Source organism: Rhipicephalus microplus, chromosome 5 (genome assembly GCF_043290135.1).
Source record: "Rhipicephalus microplus isolate Deutch F79 chromosome 5, USDA_Rmic, whole genome shotgun sequence".
NCBI classification, from domain to species: Eukaryota; Metazoa; Arthropoda; class Arachnida; order Ixodida; family Ixodidae; genus Rhipicephalus; species Rhipicephalus microplus.
The window spans coordinates 23,932,979-23,949,716 of record NC_134704.1 but is presented as its reverse complement, the minus strand read 5'-3'; positions in this window follow the sequence as shown (position 1 = coordinate 23,949,716).

Sequence of the window (16,738 nt, the reverse complement as noted above, 5' to 3'; positions counted from 1 at the left end):
ATGGCTGAGATGTGTGTTCGCAGCTCGCAAGAAAACACGGGATTCGCCGATACCTGGCCCGTCTGGCCCATTGTGAGCTGCTTGACAAAAAAAAAAATAAACGTGCAATGCGCCGCTGTAATGACCCCGCAGAGTATCTTGCAAGAGCACGTTTTAGCTCTACCACGTAGCGTTTGGCCTGTCCGTTCGTGGCTGGGTGGTTCGGTGCAAATTTCACCACGGTGATGCAGTTGTCACTCGTAGGATTTCTGAATTTTGGCTGACAGGAATGCGATTCCGTTGTCTGAAACCACTTTGTGGTGTAATCCAAAAGTTTCGAACAACAAGCGCAGGAAATCGATGGCAGCTCTCGATGTTGTTCTGTTCACATGGCGACTTTCAACTCATTTACTGTAGGCACAACAATAGGACAGCAGCGCAAAACTTGCGAACGAACCAGTACCTAGGAATACTGCTATCTCCTGGGATAATCACTTGACCTGTGACTACACGTAGGCGATCATAGCTGAGCGTCTCCTTTAAAAAAAAAAATTCCAGTTTCCTGACGCATGTACCTGGTGTCCAATTGTTTTCTCAAGTTCTTGAAAGCTTTTATAATAAATTTCTGTAACATAGCCTAGGGTTCTGTAAACGCAAGTAATGTTCATGAAGCTTTCATCATATTGTAGCTGCCTTAAGCATTTAGTTCAAAATGATTCATATTTATTTATTGGTTTCTTTATTATTTGTTCGCTGTGCCAGCAGTGTAGCCAGAAACTTCTTTCGAGTGGAGGCTTTGCCGTCCCTTATGCATGCTGGTACATCTCTTTGCATGTGTATGTGTACACAAGCACCCCCCCCCCCCCCTCACCCCAGCACAGCCTTCGCCAGGCTCTGTGCGATTTTTGCAGCTGAAGTGAGTTCTGACACCAATAAGATGCCCAAATTGAGCATTACTATGGTTTTATGCTTCAAAAAACTGGAAGAAGTTACTGCAGTGGTAATGTTTGGTCGGTGATGGGCTCTATCTCATAAAGAGAAAATTGTTGCTGAGGCTTGATAAGGACAAGAAATGAAAGTACTTGTGAATACTTTATTTTTTATCCTTTGAATGTATACAAAGTGCATTTATTACCGATTACTGTGCTTGAGCATATGTTCCTTACTTCTGTTATGATCTTGCCATTTGCATCTGTTTATAGGTATAATTTCTAAATTTGTGCCCGTCATATTTCTTTTATATTTGTATCGGGATATGTATATAGGTTGCGCACATTTTTTTGGCGGCTTTCGTGTTTGATTTTTCGCAATGAATGTCTAATAATCTTTTTATTTGTTAGGCACATTGTGGAAATAGATCATAATACAGTTTTACAAAATAATTTTTTATAAAACGAGCTGCGTTGTATTTTGCATGTGCATTTTTTACTACAGAAGACAGCAAGCTCTATTGAGACTATCACTCCACATAGGTACTTTACCTAATCAGTGGAAAGTATAAGGGAGGTAGTTCCACTTCTCAAATTAGGTAACAAAACCTTAACGACCAAATATCGGCCCATTTCTTTTACCAGCACGTGCTTCTAACTATTATATAATACTTCGTAATCAAAAGCACCCTCAATTTCTCTGAAAATGACATCTTTTCATCTTCACAACATGGTTTTAAGAAATCATAATCGTGTGAGACTCAACCTACATCTTTCACTGATCTAATTCTTGATCGTTCATCATCCGCTGGCTGCATTTGTTTTAGATTTTGCAAAAGCATTTGATAAAGTGTGTTATAAACTTCTCATCCACAAGTTACGGAACTTAAATCTTGACATTAACCTATTAAAATAGGTCGGATGCTGTCTTGCTAATCACTAACAGTACGTTACTGCTTACGGCTACAGTTCATAAATGTGCCATGTTATCTCAGGAGTGCCCCAAAACTTGGTAATTGGTGTTTTGTTGTTTCTAATATATATTATTGACCTGCCTTCTCAAGTAGCTTTTAATATCCACCTTTTTGCTGATGATTGCGATACTTTTACAGCAGTTACTTTAAACGACTATTGTAATCGCCTACACTCCGATTTAAATAAATATCTAACTGGTGCAGCTTGTGGCTAATGGAACTAAATATTAACTTAAGTAAAGTTAAGCATATATTTAGGTCACCTAACTCTTCTCGGGTATACTACCTAAATAATTTACCTTGAGATCAAGTAACCTCATACAATACTTAGGAATTCATATCACATCCAATCTTACTATACGCATGGGCTTGTAATAGAGCAATGGTGATTACCCGGCACCCTATATACTCAAGCCAGGGTGTAGGAGGAAAATGCCCATTTGACAGACAGACGTTTTTTGTTATCTCGTTGAACGCGAGCAAGGGTTCGTCTCAAGGTAGGCGGACAGCGGAGGCAGCATGGTCCTCTGGCGTCGTCGTCCGCACAATGAAGATTCGGCGAACGCCTTCCTCAAACCACATTCCCACAAACACAAACGACACGCTGGGGTAAGGGGGGTAGGATGGACGCCAACCATGGTCAGAAGTTTAACCGAGCTCCCAACGAAAGAGAATGAACATTTTTTCTGTTTGCAAAGTCTACCCCCCCCCCCCCCCCATTTTTTTTTCTCAGTAGTCGGCTTGACGGAGGGATAATCATTACGGCGGGAGCAGGTTTTTCTTGCCAAAGTGGCGGTGTGTGGACAAGTGCGGAGGAGTCAAAATTGTGCCCGAGTCGGATACGTGGCAGCATTCTGACACTCCTTTCGGCAGAGATAACCACAGCATGCAGCAGTGACCCAGTGCTTCCATTTTGGACTCGCTCACTACATATAAGGCCTTATGCTGGCTGCTCTCCGTCTCATCATATTTCGGTTCTGGTTTTACTGCGCATTTGCTACTGAACATTCTTTTTTTTTTGTATTCTCTTTCTATGGTGTGCCTGGATGTTTATTCACTCATGTTCTTACCGCTGAAATCGGCACACGGGAGAGGTTTTGCTACATGATTCATTTCATTACAATAAAAATTGGCATATCCCACGTACAGTGGGAATCGATGATATGCGAAGCATGCACGAATGAGAAATGTTGATATGTCTCTTTCAAATCAGCACAACGTTACGAGGTGGGAGTAAATGATGCCTTACATGACTTCCGTGTCATGATTATCTTGTTTGGATGTGTCGTTTACCTTCGTTATCTGTTCACGTCGCGTGATACCAAATTTAGTATATGTGAAGCTAGCGGAACGACCGCGAACACGCTGTGAGCATGGTATGTTATCATGTTCTTACACGACACGCGTGTCAGAATTATCATGCTTGCACCTGTCATTATACGTTCGTCATTCATTGACGTCACGTAACACCAAATTTGTTATATGTGAAGCTAGCAAAATGGCCGCGAGCGCATCATGAAGGGCTCAGTATACTCCCATGTAGCGTTCACGCTCGAGCACACTGGGCACAGCGACGCTTCGTTAGAAAAACGCGAGCACTGTATAGTCTGATGCCAGGCGCGGCTATCGTGCGTCGGCGCCGCCCGACGGCAACTGGCGTAAAATGCGACATGCTGCATTTAGTGCCGATACGTTACCAAGACAACACAGCGTCTCCCTCTTTTCATTATGGAGGGACGCCGGACGCGCTGAAACGCGCATGCGTCAAAGCAACGAGGCGCGCCTGCGAGTATATGGCAGGACCGGCGCCTGGCGTGGCAACGCCAGCGTGACGCGACGAAATAAATGCCGGAGAGCACGCGCACCGCGTCACGTCAAAATGTATTGTCGCCTTGACTTAGGCATGTAGTCATGCTCTCACATGACACGCATGTCATGATTATCATGTTTGCACCAGTCACATATCTTCGTCATTCATTGGCTTCACGTAATACCAAACTTGGCATATGTGAAGCTAGCGAAACGGCCGCGAGCGCATCATCAGTGTGGCATGTAGTCATGCTGTTACATGACACGCATGTCGTGATTATCATGTTTGGATGTGTCATTTACCTATGTTGTCCGTTCGCGTCGCGTAATACCGAGTTTGGTACATGTGAAGCTAGCGAAACAGCCGCGAGCGCATCATGAGTGTAGCATGTGGTCATGTTGTTACATGACATACATGTCATGTTTATCATTCTTTCACCAGTATCATATCTTCTTCATCCATTCACGTCTCGTAATGCCAAATTTGGTATATGTGACGCTTCCGAAACGGCCGCGAGCACACCATGAGCGTGGCATGTAGTCATGTTGTTACATGACACGCGTGTCATGATTTTCATGTTAAGTATGTCGCTTGTCTTCGCCATGCAATCATACTATACGATACAAGTTTTTCAACATGTCATGTGAACGAAACCACCACAAGTGCTACAAGACCATGAAATGTAAATCATGACGCTCATGACATGTCATGATTTTCATGTTATGACCAGTCAAATATGTTTTTCATACAGTCATGTTATGCCATACCAACTTTGGTATTGATACCATTATCGAAACGGCCAGGAGAGCTAAAAGTCGTAGGCGGCTAGATAGACAGATACGCTGAAAGTCGCCGAAGGTCGCTAAAAAATGAAGGAAGGAAAATGGGAGGAAAAGAATGCCAGGGAGGTTAACCAGCCTATAGGCAGCCGGTTTGCAACCCTGCGCATGGGAGGGGGGTGAGGGAGATGAAAGATAGAGAGCAGAGAGGGAAGAGGGATAAACATTACGTTACCGCCTTCCAAGTGTGATGAACAAATGGAAACTAACGACTGATAATCTCCGTATTGCCTAAAACTGAAATGTTAAATTGGATGTGCTGATTGTGTTGTAAATGAATGTTGGGTGATTTCTGTAATAGTTATTCCGTTTTTATTCTTTCATACATTGCTTTGTAATGCATATTTTTGTATGCATTTCAGAGTTGTCATTCTATTATTTGCTGTGATGGGCCACATGCGTGTTTCTTTTTGTATTGTCGCTTTCCGCTGCCTGTAATTTTTGTATTTTTGTAACCTTGTAGTTTAGATTTTTTTTCTGGTTGGAGGGGCCAGTCAAGCTGTGAAATGCAGCTTTTTTCCCTTCGCACCAAACCACGTATACAGTGTATTTTCGTGTACTTGTCATGTGGTTAACTAAACTCAAACTCAAACTCAAAACTTTCGGCAGCACACGCGCTCACACTCAGTCATAGTCCAGTCTTGTCTTTCGCGGTGTGTGACATTGCTGTTGCAGTCGCTTGTTCAAGTCGGTGTAGCGTAGGAATTTCAACAGAGCTTTCGTCGCCTTCTGTTGCAATGTCTTCTCTCGGTCACTTGACAGAATAGTGTCCACAGACATTTGGCTGTTGTCGATGCGCGCAAAAGCGGACGCCAGTGACTGTCTCTGGATTTCATACAACGGACAGTCACACAGGATGTGGTGTAGCGTCTCTTCGCAATGACAGGCATCGCAGAGAGCGTTGTCGGCCATTCCTATGACGAAGGAATAAGATTTTGTAAATGCCACTCCTAGCCATAAGCGATGAAGACGGGTGGCTTCTCTTCGGTCGAGTCCAGTGGGCATGCGGAGAGCCATCAAAGAGGACAGGTGGTGTTGACGATTTGTATCGATGCTTGGTGGGCACCATAGCGAAAACGTGATTTCACGCGCAAGTCGTCGAAGATTACTGGCAGCATCGGTCCTCGAAAGTGGTATGGCTTCTTCTCGTGTTCAATCAAGGGCTGCCCGCGCGGCAGTATCGGCATGTTCGTTCCCTATTATGCCGCAGTGACTTGGCAGCTGAAACGTCACATGATCCCCTTTCTCTTGTGAAGTGTGGAGGAGGCATCGAATTTTGAAAACAAGCTGTTTGTACGGACCGACGTATTGCTGAGAGCACAGATTGTAGGGCAGCTCTTGAGTAGCTGAAAATCGACCATTGTTGCGGTGGTTCCTGATTGACCACACAAAGTGCAGCACGCAAAGCAGCTAGTTCCGCTGTTGTAGATGCCGTAGAGTGGTCAGTCCTAAAGCTGATGGTAACACATCTTGCTGGGACAACTACTGCAATGCTTCGCATTTAATATTGTGAGATGAGCAATTCGTGCGTGTGGGCGTGTCCACCCTCTCTATATCTAAAGTTTATTGGATCTTGTGGTACCACTCAAGTCTCGTGATGCTTTTCAGGTCGCGTGCTGTAGTTTATTCGTGTTTTAGGCCCGCAAGTTATTACTGAAATATTTTGAATTTCTGCTTGAAGCTTTTCGGCATTGTGATTGCCGTGCATGTGTTACAAATGACTAACGATAATTGCGAATCAACCTAACCTTATTTTTTGGTCAATGAGAGAAGCATAGTGGGAGGGGTGGCTTTATTGTTAGTCCCCTAATTCCACGTTTTCACCGGACCGCCTAACATTATCTTTGTTTTCTTCGGGCCCCTCTTTAGTTTGTTTTCTTTCGGGCCCCTCATACTTTAACGTGTATTTTTTTTACATCTCCAAATTATTTTTTTTCGTGAATCATCGCCGGCATTACTAAAGAGCGCGATATTGTCCGCAGAACTCAAATAACAAAGATATTATACGTTAAGCTTTATTATTTTGTTTTCGTTCTACTTCTTTATATTATAAAAGTGCCGCAAATCCTATACAAGAGATTCTAACTCTTACTGAGCACATTACCGATCATGATTTTCTTGCTTTTCTTGAGGAATACTGTGGTTATGGGGTCGTTTAAAAGCACGTAATAAACTTTTACGTAGTATAGGCTACTACGAATATGAGTATTGCTGATGACTCTTTCTTTTATCCTATTCGTACTTACGTCATGGCTGTAAGTGTCTGCTTATATGTAAATATTCGTGTTTCTTTATATGTTGATTTTTTCAATTTGTCTGGGGCAGCACAATGTACGAAACTTTTTTACTAGAGGGAAGGGGGAGCAGGTGTTTAACCATACTTCATTATGTTCATACGTGTAGTTTGTATGTGTGCGCGTACATAAACACATGCATCCACGCATTCCTGCCTAGGCCAGGCGTCCGTACAATTTTCGCAGCTGTAGTTAGTTTTGATAGTAATGAGGTGTTCATAGCACTACCACGGTTCTATGCTTGAGAAAACTGAAAGATGTAGCTTTATTAATTTATCGTCCCGAAACGGTGATAGGACCTTTTTCACACCAAGAAAAGTGTTGAGGCTTGATAAGGGCAAAAAACAACAGTACTTTCAATGTAATTATTTCATTTTTCGTTCTTTGTTTTGATTATCTCCACAGTGAATATAACATTATATTGTGCATGCATATACGCACCTTGTATTGTTATGATCTTGACATCTGCATTCGTTTGTAGGTAAAGTTTGCAGATTTGCACAGCATAATTTTTTACATTTTAATCGGGACATGCACACGCGTTTCACACATTATATTGAGGTGTTTGTGTTATTAAAGAAAACTTATTTCTTATTGATTCATGAAGAGCACACAATAAGTATCCAAAGATGTTTATATTTGTAGACACATTACAAAATATATCATAAGATGGATTTGCAGCGCATGTTTGATTACAAATGAACTGCGTCGTATTTTGCAGGTATGTTTCTTGCTATAGGCCACCACTCTATCAATGACAGGAATATTTCACTTTTCTCGGAATTTATTACAGGCTCAATATTTTCGGAGTATTTTACATGACTCACTCAATTCTACAAATTGACTACGAAATGACTACCAATTGGATTATTACAAATTGACTACAAGTTTGGTTACTGTGATTCGGTTTGTGGTGGCAGCTATAAAACTCCGACGACAGAAAGACTCATGAAAACATACGATTGACGACATCACTGCCGTCTATTCCTATATTTGCTCGAGTACAAGTGTTTGCTCAGTATTATACACTGCACCGTGATTCAGAAACACAGCCTCAGAGGGACGGGACTTGGGCAATGTAGGGAAATGAAGTTTACATAGTTCCCACGCTGAGCAATAACACATTCACATTTAGGATATTCTGTGTGTGCCAAGAGTTTTACTAAGCACACAGTGCTCTAGTAGATGCCTCAAGGCCTTCAACGTGCACTTCGGTGACGTTCAGGATGGTAACTATATGTGAATGAGGGGGTTCTGACCCCCACCAGATTTTTTTGTAATGCTTTAGCTTTTCGGGTGCTACAAAAGTATCTCCGCGCTTTCAGATCGACCAACGTTGCCAAAGTTAGCCAACTTACAAAAACCCAGGCGGGTATGCTTGAATTCGTTCACTTATTTCTTCGTGGTATCAACTTCCAAGACAAGCACGCTCCATGAATGACGATGGCACGAACGCAGACCAAAGCAGCAACTCAATTACACAAAGTATAAATCTGCTACTTCAGGTGCTTATTAGCAAAGCAAAACACATGCAGATATTGAGACACACACACACACACACACACACACACACACACACACACACACACACACACACACACATACATATATATATATATATATATATATATATATATATATATATATATATATATATATATATATATATATATATATATATATATATATATACGACGTTTAAGTAAATATTTCTAAATCAACAGCAACATTTTAGCAGCCAGCACTACACACTACATTTTTTGTTTATTTTTGCTTTTTTGGAGGTCGTTAATTTGTGGAGTGTGAATTCTATAAGCTTAAATGTAAGCATTTTGGCAGAAATCTGTCGGGCTCGGTAGAAGATTTAAGAAGTTGGGAAGTTCGTAGAGGGCCGGGGGTGTGAGGAACGACTTGGTACTTCCTCAGGATCTGTCTGTGTTTGTCACAAAACATATCCGTGTCTTGTTTTGCCAAAACTGTGTTTCTCCGTTTCCAACACGTTTCCGAAGCCGTGAACGTATACAGAGGAGATCGTTCCTAAATAGCGGTTCAAGTTTGTTGGCGTGTTGTAAATGTGTCAGGACTCGCGCAAAGACCTCCTTCCGAACTTCCTCTCTGTTTCTATAACAGAAAAGCTGTAGAAATCGATCATATGGTCGGGCTGCTCAAGCTCTCTGCAAAAGCGCCGCGTTGCACTTCTGCCTTCCTGACGTCGTTCTTAAGTTGGCGTAATCTTAACGAGTGGGAGCGGAAGTTTATTGCTGCCCGGCAAGGCGCATGTTAGCGCTCAGCGGCTGACTCCCTCGTCAGGAACGCCAGTCCAAGCCTTTCGGCCGCTCCACGGGCTTTCTGAATGCAAACATTCGCTTTTGCCCACGTATCTGGCTGGACACTCTGAACACGGCAACTTGCAGGCTACTCGCTGGTGTTGCTTCTTCCTTCGGCCGTGGTAGCAAGCGGGTGAGCATCGAAGCAGGCTTGCGAACCACCTCGACCCCTGATTTTCCGAGAATCGCGGAGAGCTCTTCACTGGCGCCCGGCACATATGGGATGACAATGCGCTTGGCTGGCTTCAACTATTTTTCTGCCAGTGGGGTGACCAGCGAGGGAAGGTTGTCGCGTAGTGTGTCTTTCACGTGTCCCTCTACACGGTACAGTGATCGTTTTCTACCCATGCTGACGCCTGCTTAAATAACAAAAACGCAGGCAAAAAACGGAAAGAAAACAAGAGCTATCTAAATGCACAACGCTGGGTAATATTTTTGACAGTTTGTACCTCTCGAGGGGGCGTCACAAAAGTGTAAAGAGTGAACTTTTTCGTTGATAAATGCAAAACCAGGTTGCCGAGATGTATTAATAAAGGCAAGCTAACTGAAAAAAAAATGTTTGGAGTGATTTATGTTGTTGTATACCATAATTGAAAAAACAAATGCCGTAGGTAAATATTGTGTTACTGTGTTGCTTTCCGGCACTAAAACTCAGCTGTTCCTCCTGTAGTTCGTCACGTACACCTCAGCGCCAAGAATGTAACCCTACCATCTGTGATCAATATTTTAATATGAGCATTTAGTGTGTTCACCTACCTGTACGGTGAACAGTTTAAAAAAAAGGCAGGCTTATCAACAGAATGCAATTCTAGTTTCATGATGCATTTTATTGTCGCTTCCCTTTGTAACATTTACAAACTAGACCACTTCGGGCGCTTTAGCACTGTGCGAAGAAATGCGAATTGTATAGCATTAATATATAAACGATCGTTATTGCTGAGCTTAAGAAAAAAAAAAGCAGATTTTACTGGCGCACACGAGAAGACTGTGAAAGCAACGATGCTGGTGGCCTACCCCAATTCCTTTCATTTACTTTACCTCTTCCTCAGTTTTCTTTCTCCCTTCTTGCTACATCAGTCTATCGGCTCGTTATATATATATATATATATATATATATCAATGCTTTGTTTACGCTTAGCTGACACATGTGTTCCAAGTTCGGAGAGGCCGTCGGGCCAGGCTGGAAATGAAGTTTAAACACTCTGCCGTTGAAAATAAAATGCTACACGTATCAAGCATGTAATTCACCTAAATTTTCATCCTACGCTCTTGTCTAAACTGTGGGGGGATCGAAGCTGTAACACTGTATACGATGGCACCAAACGTAAACATCAGTTTTCTTTCTTCCTGGAAGTAAAATCAAAGCATATTTCTGCCAGTAATGACCTCACGTTAACAACTAATGGAATATTATCAATAAATACCTGTTTTATAGACTAATAAAAAATGTTCTGCATCACGTTTTTTTCTTGGCTGCAGCATGATTAGTGTTCCTGCCGTTGCCATGTTTACAAATACATCAGCGAGACCATTGAGTGAAAAGTTGGATTATCATCAATATTTCCCAATCTAATATAGGCAATAATTATGGTGCATTCACTCTTCTATCGCAAAATCAAGCTCTGAATTCCGACAACATCCGGGGGCGAGAAGAAGCACTACATACTTGAGATGTACACCTAAATAAACAGTGTGGGTTTAAAATTGCTTATAAGTTAAGCATGCTAGCCCTTACATCGTACGCCATACCCCATTCGATAGCTCGAGCTATCGAATGGGGTCCTTGGCGTACGATTAATGGGGTCCTTGTCCTTGGACCCCATTCGATAGCTCGAGCTATCGAATGGGGTCCTTGGCGTACGATCTTTTATTGGTGCACAGGCCTTCAACACATTTATCAATAATGCGGAGATCGTTGCACATTCGACTATCTGTTGCATAAAGCAGTTGTAATGTGCGCAATAACGCTATTAAATTTCCTTTCACATGTCGCAATGAAATCTCGCCAGATGAAGTGTTACATAAATAATTTATCTATTACTATTTGTAATATATCAAGGCGATTGAAATGAGCCAAAAACATAAAGACACAATAGTTCTAGGTGTAGCAAATCTTTTGTTAAACACACGATGCTGCATAATCTGAAGTTGCGAATCTCGTTAAATTAAATGTTGTCAGGTAGTAGTGGAAAAACAATCAGGCACACGCTGTCCCTTGAAGCAGGCATTGTTTGAAGTACAGTTTACGGAACTATGCTGAGTACCTTATAAAATCAGACACATGCAATGAGATGCCAGCAAATGAGAGGTTAACACTAAATTACAAAAAGTTCAACAAAAGCCGCTCCTTCAGCTTACACTGTGCTGTCGGTCCCGAGCATCTGGTGCTATTTTCTCAATGGAACGATACTTAGCTCCTTACGCACATCGACGCAAAGAATAAGCTCTACGAAGAAATAAGAAAGCGAAAGAGCTTCCGCAAAGGATAACCGAACAGTACAATCTCGGAGCGTTTACTATGTAGTTAACAAGCACATTCCTTTCCTGCCCCTTGACTAATGTATTGAACATATTATTTATTATTACTATTTATTTCCAGTTACTGCAATCACCATTTGGGGATTTCAGCAGGGTGGTGCATATACTTTGTCGTTGACAAAAACATGACGGTAAAAGTGATGAATAAAAGTAAGCAGAGCTACAGTCAGAATTAAAACCACTTTGGTAGCTTCTGTAAGAGTCGAGTAAGATATTTTTAGGTGTAGTTCACCCTTCAGCTCCACCTATTTATCGGGCACTAGAAGTAATTGCGTAATCTACGCGAAACTGCGTGCGCATGATGCGTTCAAGTATACAAAAGTATTTCAGGACATATCATTGCACCATTGAAATAATTTAAATTGTATGAGTTCTGTCAAGTTTTTTCGATACGTTGTTGCAAACATGTAGTTTTTGTAATAAAAACTTTGCTGGCAATGTGAAAATTACCTATGTCCAGTACACTCACACCAAGATGCAATTGGTGCACATCGTGCTCAATTTAGAAGGAAAAAAAGAAAACAAGAGGTGGCTTGACGTGACACTCTTCAAGCCCAGTCATAAAAATAAAACTGGGGCATGCTGGGAATATATTAACAGCATGAAGCATGAAGAGGATCAGCGAAGAGGATCAACTTTTTCTCGGGACAAAACAAACCCCGCTTGTGTTATATAAGACTAATAATCTAACAGGGCCAAAAGCAGCGCTCTATCTAAGAGAATAGCAGAATATGTGTACCTATTTGTTCAACAAATTAATCCCAGTGTCCAATATACTGGACATGCTTCTCCTGTGAAAATCGTTCTACTGACATCTTTCTTAACTTTTTGCGTGCTTTTCAATAGCCTAGTAGCTAAAAAAACAAGATTAAAAACTTTGTTCTGCCCTACAGAAAGTTTGGGTCAGAAAGTAATATGGCTTAGCCACAAATTAAGTATTGAACCTGATATTATGATTACAATAGATTACCTACGACGAGAAAAAAACTAAAGAATGTAATGCAGTTGGTCCTAGCTTCTTCGTATATAAATTATCTATGACTATATCAAAACTGTGAGGACTCGAATTCAGCCAAGGCAAGAAAAAAAAAAGAAGTCCTCAGTCTGAAAAAATGTTCATGGCTGGTCCGGAACCTGTTCGCGTACTCTACACAGGCCGGCTCTTAAACGGCGTGAGTAAGAATGCACTGACAGCGGGTCGCTATTCTTTGGTTCCCGCAATGAGGGGCGGGCGAGAACAGGTTGAGGAGCGAGGCCACTTCCGTAGGGAACTCGTCAGCGCCGTGGTGGGAGGAGAAAAGAGGGAACGAGGGGGAGGGTTCAACTTCATGCGGCACGTGGTGGACGTTTAACGAACTAGCCCCTCGTGGGCCAGAATCCTGGCCTCGAGTACTTAATCGGGAGTTAGGCATGACGCTCTATGCGCTCAGTTCCAAGCAAGGCGGTCGTGATAGATTTTTCTCATACAATAACTAGTCTCACAATTTGATCCAGCCATTTTTATTGTGATAGCAATTATATGGACAGTCTCGGCTCTTTTTTTTTTTGCCGTCCTAGCCACCGCCGCCGGCATTCACGTATATATATATATATATATATATATATATATATATATATATATATATATATATATATATATATATATATATATATATATATATATATATATATATATATATATATATATATATATATATATATATATATATATATCAGAGAAAGAAGTGTATACCTAAGGACTCGTTTTTCCGTGTTTCAGACAGTAATGACAAGGAATGTATAGGGGAAGTTATTAAAACCAATGAAATATAAACAAGAAGAAAGAAAAGTGGACGGAAAAATAACCAGCCGTGAGCAAGTTATTTGCTCACGGCTGGTTATTTTTTCACCCACTTTTCTTTCTTCTTATTTACTCATTCATTCATTATTTATTCATTCAATTGGTTCTGATAACTTCCCCTATACAATCCTTGGCATTACTGTCTGCTGTTAGATCTCATTATATATATATATATATATATATATATATATATATATATATATATATATATATATATATATATATATATATATATATATATATATATATATATATATGCGGGGAAGGATGCGCTAGCCTCCTCTTTTTGCGGAGCGAACATCGCCTTTCCGGCCGCAATCGTCTGCACGTGCGTTTATCTGGTGAGCGAACAAGGAGGAGGGCGGCGCTTATGGTTGCTACATTATCACGGCAACAATCACGTGCCTGCCCCCACAGCAGGCGGGAGCTTCTATGGTCTGTGCTCTTAACAAAGGAAAAAAGAGTGGTGCCAAGAGTGTACCTGGAGCGGCCGTGTTCCCTTACACCAGCGTTTTGGAGAGTTACGTGAGATCGGATCTGAATGAGTTAACTGCCTGTCTCACTTCGTATAACATTGCAATTTGTCGCTACCACATTCATTGCTTCACCTTGTTGGTGAAACTGATTTTGTGCGATCATCCCTGCCGCAGTCACGAACTGCATTTGACGCGCACAAGTATACATAGCCACCGAGAAAGCTTCTTGAGACACAGCTGAGTATCCAACGATTATGCACGTTTTGCAGGTGGTGTACCATTCGTCATAAGTTATTCACGTTCATCTCTGCCTGTGATTACGTTTCGTGCGTCATTACGCCGCCACTCACATACACAGGCACCAAACACGCACTGAGCGCGTATGGCCGCTATTTCGCATGGCACTTGCGTTTGTCTGCACGTGAAAGAGCAACATGTTGGCCGCCTGCCCACCTTTCGGTCCTGAATATCTGTTCCTTGCTCTCTAGAAATGAACAGTATCGATGTTCTGCGTGCTTTTTATCTGTGTCTTCTTCTTTTCGTGAGGTTTCGTGACGTTTAAAACACTATCGGCAGCAGCCAAACTTCTTGCAGTGCATAAAGAGGCGCTGTGCGAGATGCACACATTTAATCACATTGACGTTCGCAATCGACTAAATAGGTTCTACTCCCACTGAAGCTTTCTGTGCCTTACACGGGGTTGCATTGCGTCCGTGATCGGCCCTTTGTTTACCAAAGGGAAATATCATGCAGGGCTGTCGTCACGTGACGTTATGCAATACCATCAATGATGTCACGATAACGCCATAGTGATGACACAGGTTTCTGTGACCTCTCATGTCATATAGCCACATGACGTCAGCAGTCTCTATGTCATGTTGATATTCCACGAAAAGGACTGATTGATAGGCTAGTTAGCAGTGCATAATTCGCAACACTAGCACCAAGAGTCACACGGATGGCTTCAGATCGAGACTTCTTTGCGCTACTGTTCGGAGTTAGGAATTTTGTACTAGTGCATTTGCGCGTTGTGTTTCACTGAAGGGTCCGCTCAGCGAGACGCTCACGTTTTAATAAATAACTGAGTTGCAACAACATATATATTTTTCTTCCTCTCTAACATCATTTGTGGCGGTGGTCTTTGCCTAGCAGCAAGGATGGCGCATGTTTTTCAAATAGCTTGGCTGCGCATTCTTTACTCAGGGTAGAGTATACATGCAGAGTACTTTTTTTATTTTCGTTTGCAGCTTTTATCCATTCACGTCACAGTATAGTCATGGTTTATTCTGTTTCTCTTGCGTAATCCCCTCCGGGTGCACTTGCGGCCCAATTAGCTTTTTTTTTTTCGTAAGCCCTTAACCCTCTTACATACGAGTGTGTCGGTCGATTGGTTGTCTTTCCTTCTGTGTAATTCCTGGATAATAGGGCCTGTTTCTTAATCTCGAGTGTTACGTTGACTAATGAGGCACGGTTGTCAATTTAGACGAACGTAATTCGCGCAAGCGAGGGATTTTTTCCGTCTGAAAGATGTTGCTGGATAATCTGATTCAACGTCATTACCAAAGGGATCACAGGATTAGTTGATATCACGAACACGCATGCACTGGCTGATACTGTGGTTACGATGTTTGACTGCTGACGCAGTAGTGCAGATTGATTGATATGTGGGGTTTAACGTTCCAAAACCACCGTATGATTATGAGAGACGCCGTAGTGGAGGACTCCGGAAGTTTCGACCACCTGGGGTTCTTTAACGGTGCACCCAAATCTGAGCACACGGGCCTACGAGATTTCCGCCTCCATCGGAAATTCAGCCACCGCAGCCAGGATTCGATCCCGCGACCTGCAGGTCTGCAGTCGAGTACCTTAGCCACTAGACCACCGCAGCGGGGCGCGATAGTGCCAGATTCATGCCTGGAAGACAGCAGTCACATTTCAGTGGAGGCTCAATACTGCTAGATTATGTGCCGCGCGATGTCTGTAACATGTTAGAGAAGGCGACAGGGTCTAAATTTCTGGGATTTTTTTTGATTTCTGGATTTTTGAATTTCTGTAAAGTCGATGTTTTTTATCGGCTTGTTTGTGTTTTAGACAGAACCAAAAACATTTAATCAACAATTAAGCCAGGAAAAGGGCAGGTGACGCTAACTGTGGTGAATAATTGAGACGTAAATTGAAATGAAATAATGTGTATGGAAATCCCCGTTTCCTTTTATGAGAACTGAACTCACAACTTGCATGATGCGAGCACATTTCGTCCATTTATTTACATGTACACTTCATTCACTATTGGTACACTACAGTGAAAGAGCACAGTTAACGTCATTTATGCTATCCCTGGCCTAACTGTCCGTTTGGTTCATTTGGTTGTTCATCACACTGATGTCAGGATTTTGTGACTTACATTTAGGGCTTTACAGTGGAAAATATTGTGCCTCCACAAATATGAAAAAAATGGACTGTAAGTGCGCAAAGTAAGTTGTAGGAGTCGCTGGCCGTAAACCTTGCCCTCTACCAGCAACTGCCATTTCGACATGGCCGTGTGCGAGTCGACCTCATGGGCTGCATGAAGTGAAGCAGCTGCCAGCTATCGAAATTTCAGCAATTGCAAATCGCTCAATTTCAATGCCAAGCTGAGTAAATCTGACATAGCTTGACTGCCAGATGCAGCTGAGCCCGGAACAAAATCGTTCCCTAGAACTCGGACGATCGCACAGGAAGCAACCTGTTAC